Source organism: Rattus rattus, chromosome 5, assembly GCF_011064425.1.
Source record: "Rattus rattus isolate New Zealand chromosome 5, Rrattus_CSIRO_v1, whole genome shotgun sequence".
NCBI lineage: Eukaryota > Metazoa > Chordata > Mammalia > Rodentia > Muridae > Rattus > Rattus rattus.
The window spans coordinates 29,684,177-29,699,410 of NC_046158.1; the positions used below are offsets into that span (position 1 = coordinate 29,684,177).

Below are 15,234 nucleotides of genomic sequence, written 5' to 3' on the forward strand. Positions count from 1 at the left end.
TCACATTAGAGGTTATCTAATCCTTCTGGAAAATTCTCCCAGCCCTGCATAAAAGGGGTCCTGTGAACCCCTCTGGTCATGGCCATTTTGATAAGTGGTTGACCCCTGCTCTTTGCTTTAGCACACTGTGTGAGTCCAGGGTCTTCCTTCAGAGATTCTTGGACCCCAACAGCACATAAGGAGTGTGTGACTGACACAAGCCTAGACACCAGACACCAGACAAACAGACTATGTTGAGTCTAAAAGCACACAAAGTTTCCTGCTGGCGATAGACAAGGCACGGTGGTGACTGGTTCAGCTCAGCTTGGAGGGGCGCAAGTGTGCATTTCTAGATCATACCGAATATAAACATTCACGTTAATCACAAGGCTAAACGTGAAAAGCAAAAGCACAAATTACCCCCTAGAAACTTATATAGGAAAAATGTGTTCCTGGCAATACGCCAGGTAAACAAATTCAAATGAGATTCAAAGCACTAAGGAGAAGAACAGATCAATAACTAGATTGCATTCGGTTTTACAACTCTGTTCATTAAAGGCACCATTAGGAGAGTGAACAAATGTGCGTGTGGGTGGAGTGTATTTATTTATTGTTCTTAATAGATTTTAATGTGTTCAATGTTCTATGAAAACAGAACAAGAAAAGCTAAATATTAGAATACGGGGAAGGGCTGAGTGCGGGCAATAAACGTGAGTTATGAAAGAGGAAATGAAGCTAATATTTCTCTAGTTCTCAGTCTGTCACCATTTCTCATATTAATGCATAAACGCATAAAAACTTATCCCACGGTGAAAGGATGAAATCCAGTGCGAAGCGCCGCCGCTTCTGCTCTGAATGGCTCTTCTGGGTAGAAGCTCGTTGAGTTTGTATAGACTTTGCTGGGTTTGGTCTGGTTGATTTTTGCGTGTGATGTTTTGGGGTTTGGCACCCTTTTGTAAAATTGAAGTTTCAAATTTTAAAGAGTCAAAAAGAGAGAGAGTTGAAAAGTCCAGCCACAATGTAAAAGACAAAACTTGCAATATCTGTAGTGTACAAATGCCTCAGAGAGAGAGTAGAAAAGCAATGAGATAAAAAGACTGTTGAAAAGTGGGTGAAGCTCTTTCTGTCTCCGGCCACTATAGGGAGAGGAGCCGCCGCCATGTCCGCGCATCTGCAGTCGATGGTCCTTCGGGACTGCTCCAGTTTCTTGATCAAGTAGAATAAGCAGACGTGCAGCACGGAGCCCAATAATCTAAAGGTCCAAAACTCCTGCTACAACAGGCTAATTCACCGCAAGACCGTCAGAGTGGAGCCGTGGCTGATGATGGCAAAGGGGTCATGGTGGTTATGAAATGCAGATCCGGTCAGCGAAACCTGCCACTTAGAAGCATCAGGCACATGATCCGAAAGAACAAGTACCGCCCTGGTCTGCGTATGGCAGCTAACCGCAGGGCCAGTGCCATCCGTCGAAGCCAGAAGCCTGTGGTGGTGAAGAGGAAATGGACCCAATCCACAAAGAGCACCTGGGCCCCACACCCCAGAAGCAATAAAGAGTCCACTGACTTTTTCGACCACCAAAAAAAGAAGGTTAGATTCTGATCTCAAACACCCACCCTACTGACACCCTCTCCTGCACCAGTAGCCCTGCTACCAAGCCCCACCCCCAAACCTGGACAGAGTTAGCTATTAGCAGGTCACCCAGACCAGACAAACAGCTTGGAGGACTCAGACAGAGACAAAGACAATTTAAACAATATCCACAAACCCGCCCTACAGAAAGAACTAGAAGAAAAATTCCCAACCCAAAGAGGTTAACTACACCATGAGAACTCAAGAAATAAATAACCTCACACCAACAACACCAAAAGAACACACACAGAGACTCTACCACAACCAACAACTACAAAGTAACAGGAATTAATAGTCGCTGGTCATTGATATTTCTCAATATCAGTGGACTCAAGGCCCAATTACAAAAAAACCCACACATTCTAACAAAATGGATGTAAAAACAGGATCACTCCTTCTTCTGCATACAAGAAATACAATTCAACATCAAAGATAGAAAATACCTCAGAGTAAAGGCTTAGAAAAAGAATTTGCAAGCAAATGGACCCAAGAGGCAAGCTACTCTAGCTATTTTAATATCTAACAAGATAGACTGTCAACCAAAATCAATCAAAAGAGATGGAGAAAGACACTTTATACTCATCAAATAAAAAACCCACCCAGATGACTCCTTGGCTGTTAACTTCTATGCCCAGGTACAATGGCACTCACATTTGCAAAAGAAAGATTACTAAAGAGCTGGTGCCTGAACCTCACTGATCCTGACACTCCCTGCTCCTGAGGGGCAGAAGGCCCCATGGGAGAGTTTTGACTTATAGGCAATCCTCTGCAGGGCAGGAGGGCAGCAACCAGAAAGGGGCCCTGGGAACAGGAAGAGGGGCTCATCAGGACCCCTGTGGTCCAGACTGAACCCAGATCTGAATGGATCTGGTCAACCTCCCCACACCCAAATGATGGGAGGGCAGGAGACCTTCAGAGGGGCAAACATGTCTCCCCACCTTTGTCCACATCCCTGACCTAGAGGAAACAAAATATAGGGCCTCTGGGAACAGGAAGAGGGCAGGCCCTTCTGGTAGTCAAGTCTGCAGGCCCGGAGGTAAAACCCCTGTGACCTGGTGGACTCAGGACAGACTGCAGGAACCTGAAATGGACAGAATGACTACACACCCGGAAAGCAGAACACTCTGGACCTAACTGGCTGAAAGAAACAGGAAAACAAACAGCACTCCCACAGCCCTATAGGACAGTCAAATCCCTGTCAGAAATAGCAGGAGAGACAACCTGATCAGAGGGCAACAGAAACAAACATGGCATCTGGGAAACCAAAACTGAATATCCAACACACTCAAGATCTGTCCAAATTTTGATCTGATGGAGGAGAAAACATAAATAACTCCTAGAGAGAAAATGCAGGAAAACACAATAAACAAGGGCTTAGAGAGGAAAACACCCCTCTGAAAGAATTACAGGAAAACACAACACGGGGACGAATTGAAAATGGAAATAGAAACAATAAAGGCACAAGGGCCCTGGATATAGAAAACAAAGGAAGAGACAAGCTGCCACAGATACAAGCATCACCAACAGAATAGAAGAATGAAAATCGTAAACCCATAGAAATCATAAACACAACTGTCAAAGATAATGTAAAATGGAAAAAGCTACTGGCCCAAAACATACAGAAAAGCCAGGACTCAATGAGAAGATCAAACCTAAGGATAATAGGTATAGAAGAGAGTGAAGACTCCCAGCTCAAAGGACCAGTAAATATCTTCAACAAAATCACAGAAGAAAACTTCCCTAACCTAAAAAAAGAGATACCCATAGGCATACAAGAAGCCTACAGAACTCCAAATAGATTGGACCAGAAAAGAAACACCTCCCATCACATAATAGTCAAAACACCAAACGCACAAAATAAAGAAAGAATATTAAAAGCAGTAAGGGAGAAAGGTCAAGTAATATATAAAAACAGACCTATCAGAATCACACCAGACTTCTCACCAGAGACTATGAAAGCCAGAAGATCCTGGACAGATGTCATATAGACCCTAAGGGAACACAAATGCCAGCCCAGGTTACTGTATCCAGCAAAACTCTCGATTAACATAGATGGGAAAACCAAGATATTCCATGATAAAACCAAATTTACACAATATCTTCCTACAAATCCAGCCCTATAAAGGATAATAAATGGTAAAGCCCAATACAAGGAGGCAAGCTACACCCTAGAAAAAGCAAGAAACTAATAGTTTTGCACCAAAACAAAGAGAAGACAAACACACAAACATAATCTTACCTCTAAATACGAAAATAACAAGAAGCAAAAACTCTCAATATCAGTGGACTCAATTCCCCAATAAAAAGACAAAGATTAACAAACTGGATTATGCAATGAGGACCCTGCATTCTGCTGTCTACAGGAAACACACCTCAGAGACAAAGACAGACACTACCTCAGAGTAAAAGGCTGAAAAACAATATTCCAAGCAAATGGTCTAAAGAAGCAAGCTGGAGTAGCCATTCTAATATCCAATAAAATCAATTTTCAACTAAAAGTCATCAAAAAAGATAAGGAAGGACACTTCATATTCATCAAAGGAAAAAATCCACCAAGATGAACTCTCAATCCTAAATATCTATGCCCCAAATACAAGGGCACCTACATACGTAAAAGAAACCTCAAAACACACATTGCACCTCACACTCATCAAACAGATCATGAAACAGAAATTAAACAGAGACATAGACAGACTAACAGAAGTTATGAATGAAATGGACTTAACAGATATTTATAGAACATTCTATCCTAAAGCAAAAGGATATACATTCTTCTCACCATCTCATGGTACTTTCTCCAAAATTGACTATATAATTGGTCAAAAAACAGGCCTCAACAGATATCGAAAGATAGAAATAATCCCATGTGTCCTATCAGATGACCACAGGCTAAAGCTGGTCTTCAATAACAATAAGGAAAGAACACCCACATACATGGAAATTGAACAGTGCTCTACCAATGATAACTCTGGTAAAAAGAAATAAAGAAAGAAAAAAGTTCTTAGAATTTAATGAAATGAAACATACCCAAACTTATGGGACACATGAAATAAAGAAAAAGCTGAGTGCCTGCAGGAAGAAACAGGAGAGAACCATTCAATAAAAATCTAGAATAAAATAGAAGGCAGGAAATAATCAAAATCAGAGCTTCAACTAGAAAAGTCATCAGAAAAAAGATAGAGGAAGGTGTGTCCAATTAACAAAAATATTCAGAATCAAGGAAATTCAAAAAAAATCAGATCCTAACAACACTATATTCTCTTGAAAAAATCCAGGAAATGGAAATATCTATGATACCTACCAAATAAATCAAGAACAGATAAACCATCTAAACAACCCCATAACTCATAAAGAAATAGAAGCAGTCATTAAAAGTCTCCCAACCAAATAGAGCCCAGGTCCAGATGGGTTCAGTGCAGAATTCTAACAGACCATATAGGTCTGTCATAGAGGACCTCACAAAATACTATCCAAACTATTCAACACAAATTGAAACAGATGGACTTCTATGAAGCCACAATCTTATACCTAAAACCACACAAAACCCAATAAAAAAGAGAACATAGAATATCAACAAACTAAAACAAGAATCATCCATCATGAATGAAATGGATTATATGGAAAACCATCAATATAATCCACTATATAAACAAACTGAAAGATAAAACCACATGATATTTGATGCTGAGAATATTCACCCCTTTGATAAAATCCTGAAAAAAAAGGATATAAAACATAGTAAAAAGCCATATTCAACAAACCAGTAGCTAACTAAAACTAAATGGAGAGAAACAGAAAAATTAGACAAGCCTCTCCCACTCTCTCCCTTATTCAATATAGTTCTAGAAGTCCTAGCCAGAACAATCAGACAAAAAAGGAGATCAAAGGGATACAGAAAGATCAAAAATCAATTTGCAGATGAGTAGTATATCAGATGATCCCAAAAGTTCCACCAGAGAACTACTTAAACCTGGTCTGGGTATAAAATAACAATAAAAGGCCTTTCTACACAAAAAGAAACCCACATAAAGAAATTAGGGAAAAATCATAATGGAACGTGTGCTTCTGAAACTCAATAAGAATAACCTTGGAAGAAAGAATTTGAAGAGGTCAGAAGATGGAAAAATAAAGAATGTAAAATGGCCATTTTACCAAAAAGACCACAGATTCAATGAATTTAGAGTTAGACAAAAAATGAAAAATCTGCAAATAACCCAGGATAGCTAAAATATCCCCAACAATAAAAGGATTGGGGGAAGACTGAACCAAGCAGTATTACAGAGCAATAGTGATAAAAAACTGTGTAGTAGTACAGAGACAGCTGAGATTGACCAGTGAATAGAATTGAAGACCAGAAATGAACTCACAGCCTGAGATTATTGACAAAGAGCCAAAACCATCCAATGGGAAGTAAATGGTGCTGGTTCAATGGAGGGGAAGGATGAGATCGATCCATATCACCCTGCAAAGCTTTGACAGGACCTCCACATCAAATCAGATAAGCATCTAGAACATGGGCAAAAGAAACAAAACACCAATGGCTTATGCTCTGAGGTCAAGAATCCATAAATGGGAAAAAATCAAACTCAGAGGCGTGGTCAGGACAAAACGGCAACCAACAGATTGGGAAAAATACCAAAATCTGGAGGGCTATACAAAATATACAAAGAATCACAAACTTAGAATGCAGGGGAGACAACAAACCTTATTAAAAATGGGTCCTTTCAGAAAATCAACAAGATAGATAACCAAATGGAGACTGAAAAATGAGGGACACACAGCCCAAATGCTTGTAGATCCAAATCAAGAAGGATGACCAAAATGCTAATGCTTCACCCTTCTTTAAAATGGGAAACAAAAGGGGATCAGAAATAGAAAAGGAAGGACATAACAACAGAATCAGAGAAATGGATGAAGCAAAAATCAGGAATAGATGTAGATTCTCCTGAGAGACAGCCAGAATACAACAAATATTCAACAAAACTTGAAAACCCATTGAAGGAATCAGGAAGGATGAAAGACTTGAATTTGAACAACAATGCCAACCAACCAGAGCTTCTGTGCAGGGAAAGCTACTACCCAAAGAATACCATGGACTGATCCTGGGCCGAAACTGCATAGGTAGCAAATGAAAATAAGAGCACCAGTGAAGAACAGATGAAAACCATCTAAACTAAGAAAACCCCTAAACTTATAACTCATAAAAATACCAATGGACAGGTCATTAAAGGACACTGGAACTAATATATGCTATCCCTAAATATAATCACCCAAACACAAGACAGGTACATCTTCTCACCATTCCACAGAAGTTCCCTCAATACTGATACAAGAGAGCATGTAAAACGGAGCTGTGGATCCTGAAAACTGAATTCACCAGGACTGAAAACAATGTCTTACATTGTTATCTAGTAGAAAGATCTCTTTTAATTGGCCTCTTATTTGTGAACTGGAACATTACTTCAAGTTTTGAATTAACTATTCTTTACGATGTTATGTTTCTAAAAGTTAAACAGGTAAACCTGATCAAATTCTAACTCTGTTGTCTATTTTCAAAAGCCAGAAATTTGGTTTTTCCTCAAAATGGTGCTTGTATTATTTTAAAAGGTTTTTAAAAAAAAAAACAAAGCTATTATATTAAAAAACTTTTAAAACAAACTAAATCTACAAATGAAGTGTACTTTTGGCAGTGACTGTAAAACCTGTTGCAAGTTCTCCCTACAAGGTTCTCAGAGTGAGTGCTGACTAATTAACTGTTCTTCTAGTGCCGAAAGCTCTGTGCATGCTATTTCCTGTCTAGAGAGTGTATCCATGATCCTGACTGAAATACTGGGCCTCTTAATGCTTGGACTGCTTCAGAACCAACCTTTGAAGCCCCAACAGTACAAGCACGGGCTGACTAAGGGGTGGTCCCCTGAGCGACTCACTCAGGCAAATGAGAAGCTGCTACCCCTGCAGGCTTAGACTCTACTCTGGTGGCTCCAAGGGCCCAGTAGATGTTAGAAAGGTATAGAAAAAGCTACTTCATTCCAACGACATTTTCCTCAGCCTTTATTTACATGGAATGTTCTGAGTGCCCAGAATGTGACTCTGAGTTAATTTCTGTTCAAGTTTATCAGGTTGCCTTTGTCCAATCCTTCAGCAGTCTAAGGGTTAACATTATTGCGTTGTCTTTCTATGTCAGTCAGTCTCCATTTCTCATGTTCTACTTTATTTAAAAAATAATTATAAATTTTCATCCATTTTCTGTTTCTATGTCAGGCATGAATGGCCCGATCAGACTCTTATCAAATGTGGATTTACATGTAGAAACACCTAGATGGGAAAACTACCAGCTACAAGAATACTGTTCTCGAACATAAATAACACATCAAAGCTATGGCATGGGCAGGCAAGCATCCCAGAACAGCTAAAACTGAAGCATAAAATACTGTTGGTTTGCAGTGTGGAAACACACATCTTATATATTTAGGATTCTTGGAACATAAAAACAAATCATGCTTTCAAATTTTAAAAGTCCTAGCTCAATGGTTCAAGCAGGGTAGGCATTGGTTTGCAGGGGGCTGCGTATCAGGTGGACGACTCCGCACACTGTGTTTTGAGGCAACAGCAGCAATTTCTGTGATGATGATTGAGGATGCTCTTTACTATAGATGGGTTTACCAGTCAATAAGGAAATTTAGAAGACTAACATTTTATGCTTCTCCACTTTTTTATGAAGGGTGGCTATTACTCTAGTCTTCCAGAATCTACAGTGATGCAGATGGCTGGATCATAATTTGTGAACAGAGCATAAATCAGACATCAGTTCTTACCCGGAAGAGCCAAATTATTATTTATTTTGCTGTGTTAAGTGTTTCATGTTTCATACATTTTACCGAAAATGATATCCTAATGTAAACGGCTCTGGTTAAAATTGATTATCAACTGTTATTATCCTTTAATATCCACCCTAATTATACAAAAGCCAAATAACACAGTGGCATTCTCATGTAGTCGATGATTAACTCTGTAAAAGCACAGATATTTTGGCACCAAAGAAAAATATGAGACAGCTTCATGATTTGAAACTTCTGAGTAAAAATATTATTGGATTGGTTGACATAAATCAAAATAGCTCTATGTAACACATGTATGGGCATCTTCACAATAATGTGTGTGTCTGTGTGTGTGTGTGTGTGTGTGTGTGTGTGTGTGTGTGTGTGTGTGTGTGTGTGTGTGTGTGTGCATTCAGGAATCAGTGTCTATGGACCACCGGCTCCTACATGAGTGTGATTTTGCTGTCAATAATGGTCTCTCACCCTGGTAGGCAGGAACAATAGAACTCCCTTTCAGGAAAAATTCCACTAGTAACATTGCCTGGGAGGAAATCAATAGCTTCCTTTCTACTTATCTTCTCTTCCAGTGCAAAGAGAGCAGGAAACAAAGTCCACTTATTGAATGTCAAAAGACGTGCCTTATTTTCCAATGCTGCTCATGCCAAAGAAAAGCCACTTACGCCAGCCATTTCCAATCCTATAGTGTTTTCTTGTCCTGTTCTATTTGGAAGAGTCTGTTGTTCACATGAGAAGTCACAGGTTATCTATGTACGATGAGTGGAAATATACCTCAATCTCTGTGCTGTTGTTGATGGACTCTGAATCTCTCCAGTATCCTGGGTGCTGGGATTACAGGTTATGTGGACCCTCCCAGCTCAGTTGTTTAGTATAAAGATAGACATTTCCATGTTCATTCCCTAGATCCCAACCCTTACATTCTCACTGATCTGTCACTCCTTAGTGTATTCTTCTGTTAATTTATATATACAATGAGGTTAATATGTTAATATCTTTCTTCTAGGTTCATTATTCAAAACTGACTTAAGCCAAAATGGCCATTCAGCAGCTGTCAAATTCTTTGGGCAAATATCGAAAGCCTCCTTGATAGATTCAGAATTAGAAGTAAGTGGGAAGCCCTCTGCGGCTCCATCCACAGTGATAAACTACTACAAGCCATAGGCAAAAGGAAAAAAATTAGAGCCGGCAAAGCCATATGGTCCATTCTTCTAAGTTTGTCAGATCATTATAATTGACCAGCATGAACAGCTCACACTGAGGGCAACATGACAGTTTCTGAGAGCCAGGCACCAACTACCCACTCAAGAAAAATGGCAGAACCCTCCTTACGCTGGACAGTGAAGGGGGAGCATTTTAATAGAACCAGAACTGAATGGGATGGAACTCTTACCCCAGGGCTGGGAGAGTTTGAATAGAAACACAGAGCATCGAAGAAATCAAGATGCAAATGAGGGATTTATAGCTATTGCCTCCAGATTGAAACACTCCCTCCTGGAGTGCAGAGGCTTGGGAGTGCACGTTCATCGGCTTGGGAAGCCAACAAAACTAAAATCACTCAGGAAGCTCATGGAACTTTCCAGGCTCAGGAAACTCAAAAAAGTACAGGACTCACAAGGGTCCCTTCAAGGTTCTATAAGCAACAGGCAATTGCTAGGAGAACGTATTCCCTGAGAGGTGCCTACACGTTGTTCAGGGTGCTCCAGGGATGCAGTGTATAGGAATCATCTCTCTGGCGTGGACTGGCCCACGAGGCTGCTGCTTTTGAATGGTCCCTGCTCCTGTAAGCAACTCTTCCCCTGTGTTCCTATAAGTAACTCCAATAAACTCACTGGTTTGCCAAGCTAGATGTAAGGAGGGATAATTTCTTTAGTCTGCCATCAGTTTCTTCTGTAAGGTAAATAGACTGTGTTACATATCTCTCCAGGAAAAGTCTCACAACATGGAGATATTAGACTACAAAATGGAAAAATGATTCTCCTGTTGTTTCTTCGGTGGATGATAGACTAGATTCTGTTTCTTATATTCTAAGTGAACATCTCTGAAAACATGGATTTAACAGAACTCAGCTCTAAACAAGACAGTAAACAAATAGTTTCCTTGATATTATCCAACTGCACTAGGTCAAGAGGGATTCAATGTTCAGGACAAACAGGGTGCTTTCAAAGAGCTTACAATCAAAGTAAGGAAGCAAGCATCATAAAAACCATATTCTGTGCAGACATGAACACAAATTGTATCCACAAATAATGAATGATTTAGATCAGCAGTTCTCAATCTTCTTAATACTCTGACCCTTTAATACAGTTTCTCATGCTATGGTGATACCAACCCTAAAATTATTTTTGTTGCTACTTCATAGCTGCAATTTTGCTACTGTTATGAATCACAATGTAAATGTCTATGGTTTCACATGGTCATAGGCAATACCTGTAAAAGGGTCATTTGACCCCCCCCAAATGGGTCATGGCCCACCGATTGAGAACCACTGCTTTGGACACCCACGAAGAAGAAAACAAAATGGGAAGAGTTATCAGGGGAGTCTCAGTTTAGAGGCAAGACTTGATCATAAACTTTGTGAAATGAGGAAGATTCAGGAGTAAGTGAAGAGCAGGCATCCTCATGAAAGAACAGACATGGGGCTGCGGTTAGCCAGATACGGCAAAGCAGAGGGTAAATGCTAAGGAGTAAGAGCTAATGTTGGGAAGGAGACGTGGGTCTAAAATCTAAAGGCTTCACAAAGCACTCAAGTAAGTGTGACCGTGGTGCAGGAAGAAGTGGGGGCTAGAAAGTCATCTGGAGAAACCTGCTTATATAGGATGTACAATACAAATGAGGATGTGTTGAGTAAGTTAGAAGTCCACCAAAGACATCTGCATCTGCTAGGCTGTAAGTATTTTTAGTCCCTACAAAATTCATGCAGTAGAAGCCTTTATTGCCTATTCCAAATGCAATGGCTTGGAAGCTGGGGCCTATTGGAGGCATCTAGGTCAGTAGAGCAATGCCACCATAAAAGGTTGGTGGGTAGGTGATTCCCTTCTGCTTCTCTGCTGCACAAGGACCTAGTATTCCCCCTTCTAGAGGATGCACGATTTAAGGTACCACCTTGTAAGCAGAGAGACCAGACTCTAACCTGCTGATGCCCTGATCTTGGTCTTCCTAAACTCCAGAACCCTGAGAAATAAATGCCTTTTTTTAAATAGTTATGTAGCCTGTGAGGCTTATCCAATATAACCAATGACTTCCTTGTAGAAACAAAGAGGGCCAGATTCAGAGTGAGACAAAAGACAGAAACAAGAGAAAAGGATCTGAGGTCAGAGTGATTGGCAGCCGTATACCAAGGGACACAGGTGACCCGGGAAAGCTGAGCAAGATAAGGATGCTCTAGATTATCTGTGAGGAACGAACACTGCAGGGACCCTGATTTTCCACAAGGTACATTTGGACTTCTGTGTCATTTAGAAACCACCACCGACTGGCAGAAATCTGTTACAGCAGAAGCAGCAATCTGATACAGGGCACTTGTAGCAACAGCCTAAATTCAGAAAGGCTAGGGACAAGGGATTTATCAGGTACCTTCCACTGTTACAGACTTACCTCATAGCATAGATCAGTAGTTATTTGTGTCCCTTTCTCTCTTGCGTATGACCTTAATGGCTGAACTAAATAATCTGATTTCTACAAGAAAGTTGCCCTCTCAAGTGTCCTTGCTAAGAGAAAGAGTCAAGCTCCTGATTCAAAGCAATGGGAAGTCTACGCACGCCTGGAGTCTGAAAGCTCCAGACACGTATCTGATTACAGAACTAGGAAGAGAGTATGGAGAAATTATGCTCGCAGTCTGTAATCACGCAAGAGACTTCAAACACGTAGCCTAAAATACTTGAGTCCAAAATTACAAAACGAGAGGGTTTGATTTGTCTCCCACGGATATGCCACCATAGTTTACAAGGAGGCAGAATGTTTAGCTCCACAAGAGTGGAGCAGATTTTCATAGCTAAGCCCGAAACTTCAAAAAGACACCACATCCTACAAACCTCAAGCATGTCTGCAAACAGCTTTTCGTTTCAATGTCAGATAGGATGGGTTGTTGTGTGATCACTACAAATAGTGGGCAAAAGCAAGAATACACACACAAATTCACACCAACAGAGAAACCTGGAGGGTCATATTTTCTTACACCTTCCAGACTGATAGTCTCACTTAGCACTGTTAATTTGCAATTAGACTCTAATGATGTAGGCAGCACGCCAGATCTGTCCTTTTATTACATCCTAGTCCTTCTAAGAAAAAGGCACAAATCACAATGCATAGTGTGTGTGTGTGTGTGTGTGTGTGTGTGTGTGTGTGTGTGTGTTTATGGGTCTTATAGACTAGCCTTAACTCGTGGCAGACAGTCTGCCTCAGCTTCTGAAATGCTGAAATTATAGGCATAGCTTCCAGTTTTACTGTGTGTATGTGTCTGTGTGTGCACATGAGGACATACTCACATGTGGAGGTCAGAGAACCTCGGGTGTCCTTCAGGTTTCCCGTTCTGTCCACCTTGCCGTGCTGAGACAAGATGTCTCATTGGAGCTCACCAACTGGAGGCTAATCAGAACCAGAACCTAGTTAGATCCCCACAGACCCAACTTCCTGAACTCTTTCAGCATAGTAAATCCCACCATGCTGGGATTACAGGTGCACATCACCACACCTGGATTTTTACATGGATTCTGCACATGGAAATCAGGTGTTTGCACCTATGTGGCAAGCACATCACCCACTGAGCTATCTCCTGCCTCCCAGTTCTACTTCAAAGGATAAGAATGTGCCCACCCTCAAAAGAATACTAGAACGTGCTGGTGTTAGAGTTGGTTGTTCAAATTATATTCTAGAATTCAAACAATTGAACTCCATGCTGCATGTCAGGCTTTAGGCCAAAATGAGTGCTACTCACTGTGTCACTACCAAGCTGTGATGTCACAGCCCACGAAGAAGCACTGGAGACATAGAACTCAGATACTCCCTCTTGCTGACCCCATACCAACTTCCTGAACTGTTTCAATATATTGAAATGATCACATGAGATAATACATGCAAAATATTTGGTATTTTACATATACTTGCACATTTTGCAAATATTTAATATTTGACACATATTAAATTAACTATTAATTAATTAATTAAATATTAATATTTAGTTTGATGATGACTATTGATGATGACTGTGAATATTGGCATAAATGTTGGGAATTTTCCCCTGAAGGCTTTATGTATATATGCCAAGGAAGCTCTCTATCCCTGAATGAGTATTTGTGAGAGACGTGGGTCATGACTTGGCCTTGAATCAATTAGACTTCCTCTAATGATCTAAATCGTGCAAGAAATCTTCCAAGATACCTGCAGATACCAAGAATCTAACCAAGCTCTTTCCCGAGCTAATGGAAAGACTGTAAAAGCTGTGAAATTCTACCGTGATTTTTGGATAATTTGAGCTGGCCCAGAAGCTTCCAGCCTAACACTGAAAGGTCACAGAAGCATGAGTACACACCTTCCAAGCCCTGAACACTCGCATGGACCCATCATGAGTCCGAAACACAGAGATGCACCGGGCAGAGCTCCCTTCTAGAAAGGGCTTCTTTCGGACTGCAGCCAGCTGCCCACTGCCAGCCACCAACTCCTTCCGTGTCTGCTGTGGCTGCAGAAAGCCGTCTGGCTGCACACAGCACCTCTGCCGTGACTGCGCACAGCATGGGAACGGAGGCTTGAACATTTGCTTCAACACAGAACAATTCTGACCGCAGCCGGCCTTCTGGGAGCCAGAGTTCAATCAGGCCTGCACCACACTTCGCATGTCTCGCCGCTCACCTTTGTACCTCAGTACCTAACTCCTGATGTATCTTCACAGTCCAGACAGGCTCTCAGGTCCGACTCCAGAAAACTCAAGCTGAGACTGCCGAGATGTGATAGGGAAAAAAAAGGGAGGGAGGAAGGAGGGAGGGAGGGAAGGAAGGAGGGAGAGAGGGAGGGAGGGAGGGAGGGAGGGAGGAAGGAAGGAAGACAGGCAGGCTAGAGTGTCCTCAGCCCTAGAACCTATACTACGTAGCCTTGCTTGCAAAACAAACCAGTGTAATTAACAAAGAGATTTTAAATAAAGAAACCATGGGAACCACGTAATCATAAGAATGATTTTTTTTTCCTTTATTGAGGTGACTAAGATCAGTCCTTAAACATGCTAGGGCAGCAGTATGTTCTTCTGCTAGCTCCATCCAGCGCCCATAAAGAGCTTATAGAAGAAATAGGAAAGTCGATTCAGAAAGGGCGCTGTCGTGAAGAGAGCAGAGGTTGGAGCAATGTGATTCTGGAAAGGGGGATATAAATGCGTGAACCCCAGCAGCTCCTGCAAGCCGGAAAGCTCCTCGCCTGGAGACTCAGAAAACACACCCTGAGGAACACGTGGACTGCAGCCTGGTGACACACTATTCACATTTCTGCTCTCCAGGCAAGGAATATGAGTTGTTTTAAGTCACTGAGTTTTTAGAAACGTGGTCCAACAGAAGATGCATATAGAGTTAGGAACCTGAGGGGGGCGCTGCTGTAAACAAAACACCTGCAAAGCTAGCTTCGGACCTGAGCAACAGGTAGAGGCTGGAAAAGCCTAGGATGCTGTCAGACTATTACTAGAGAGAGGCTGTTAATCACTCTGCTACTGGCAATGAACCATGGGTGTCTTCAATGCCGCTGGCTTTGTCTTCTCTGACAGACTTTAGCCACAGTATCACTGAGAAAAAAAAACAAAACAGATTGGCTGAGT

The 15,234-nt window shown here is 41.2% G+C and overlaps 1 pseudogene; it reads left to right on the forward strand.

The window, feature by feature from the left end:
* Positions 1-1,138: 1,138 nt before the first annotated feature.
* Positions 1,139-1,578, forward strand: LOC116900809 (annotated as a pseudogene).
* The last annotated feature ends 13,656 nt before the right edge of the window (positions 1,579-15,234 follow it).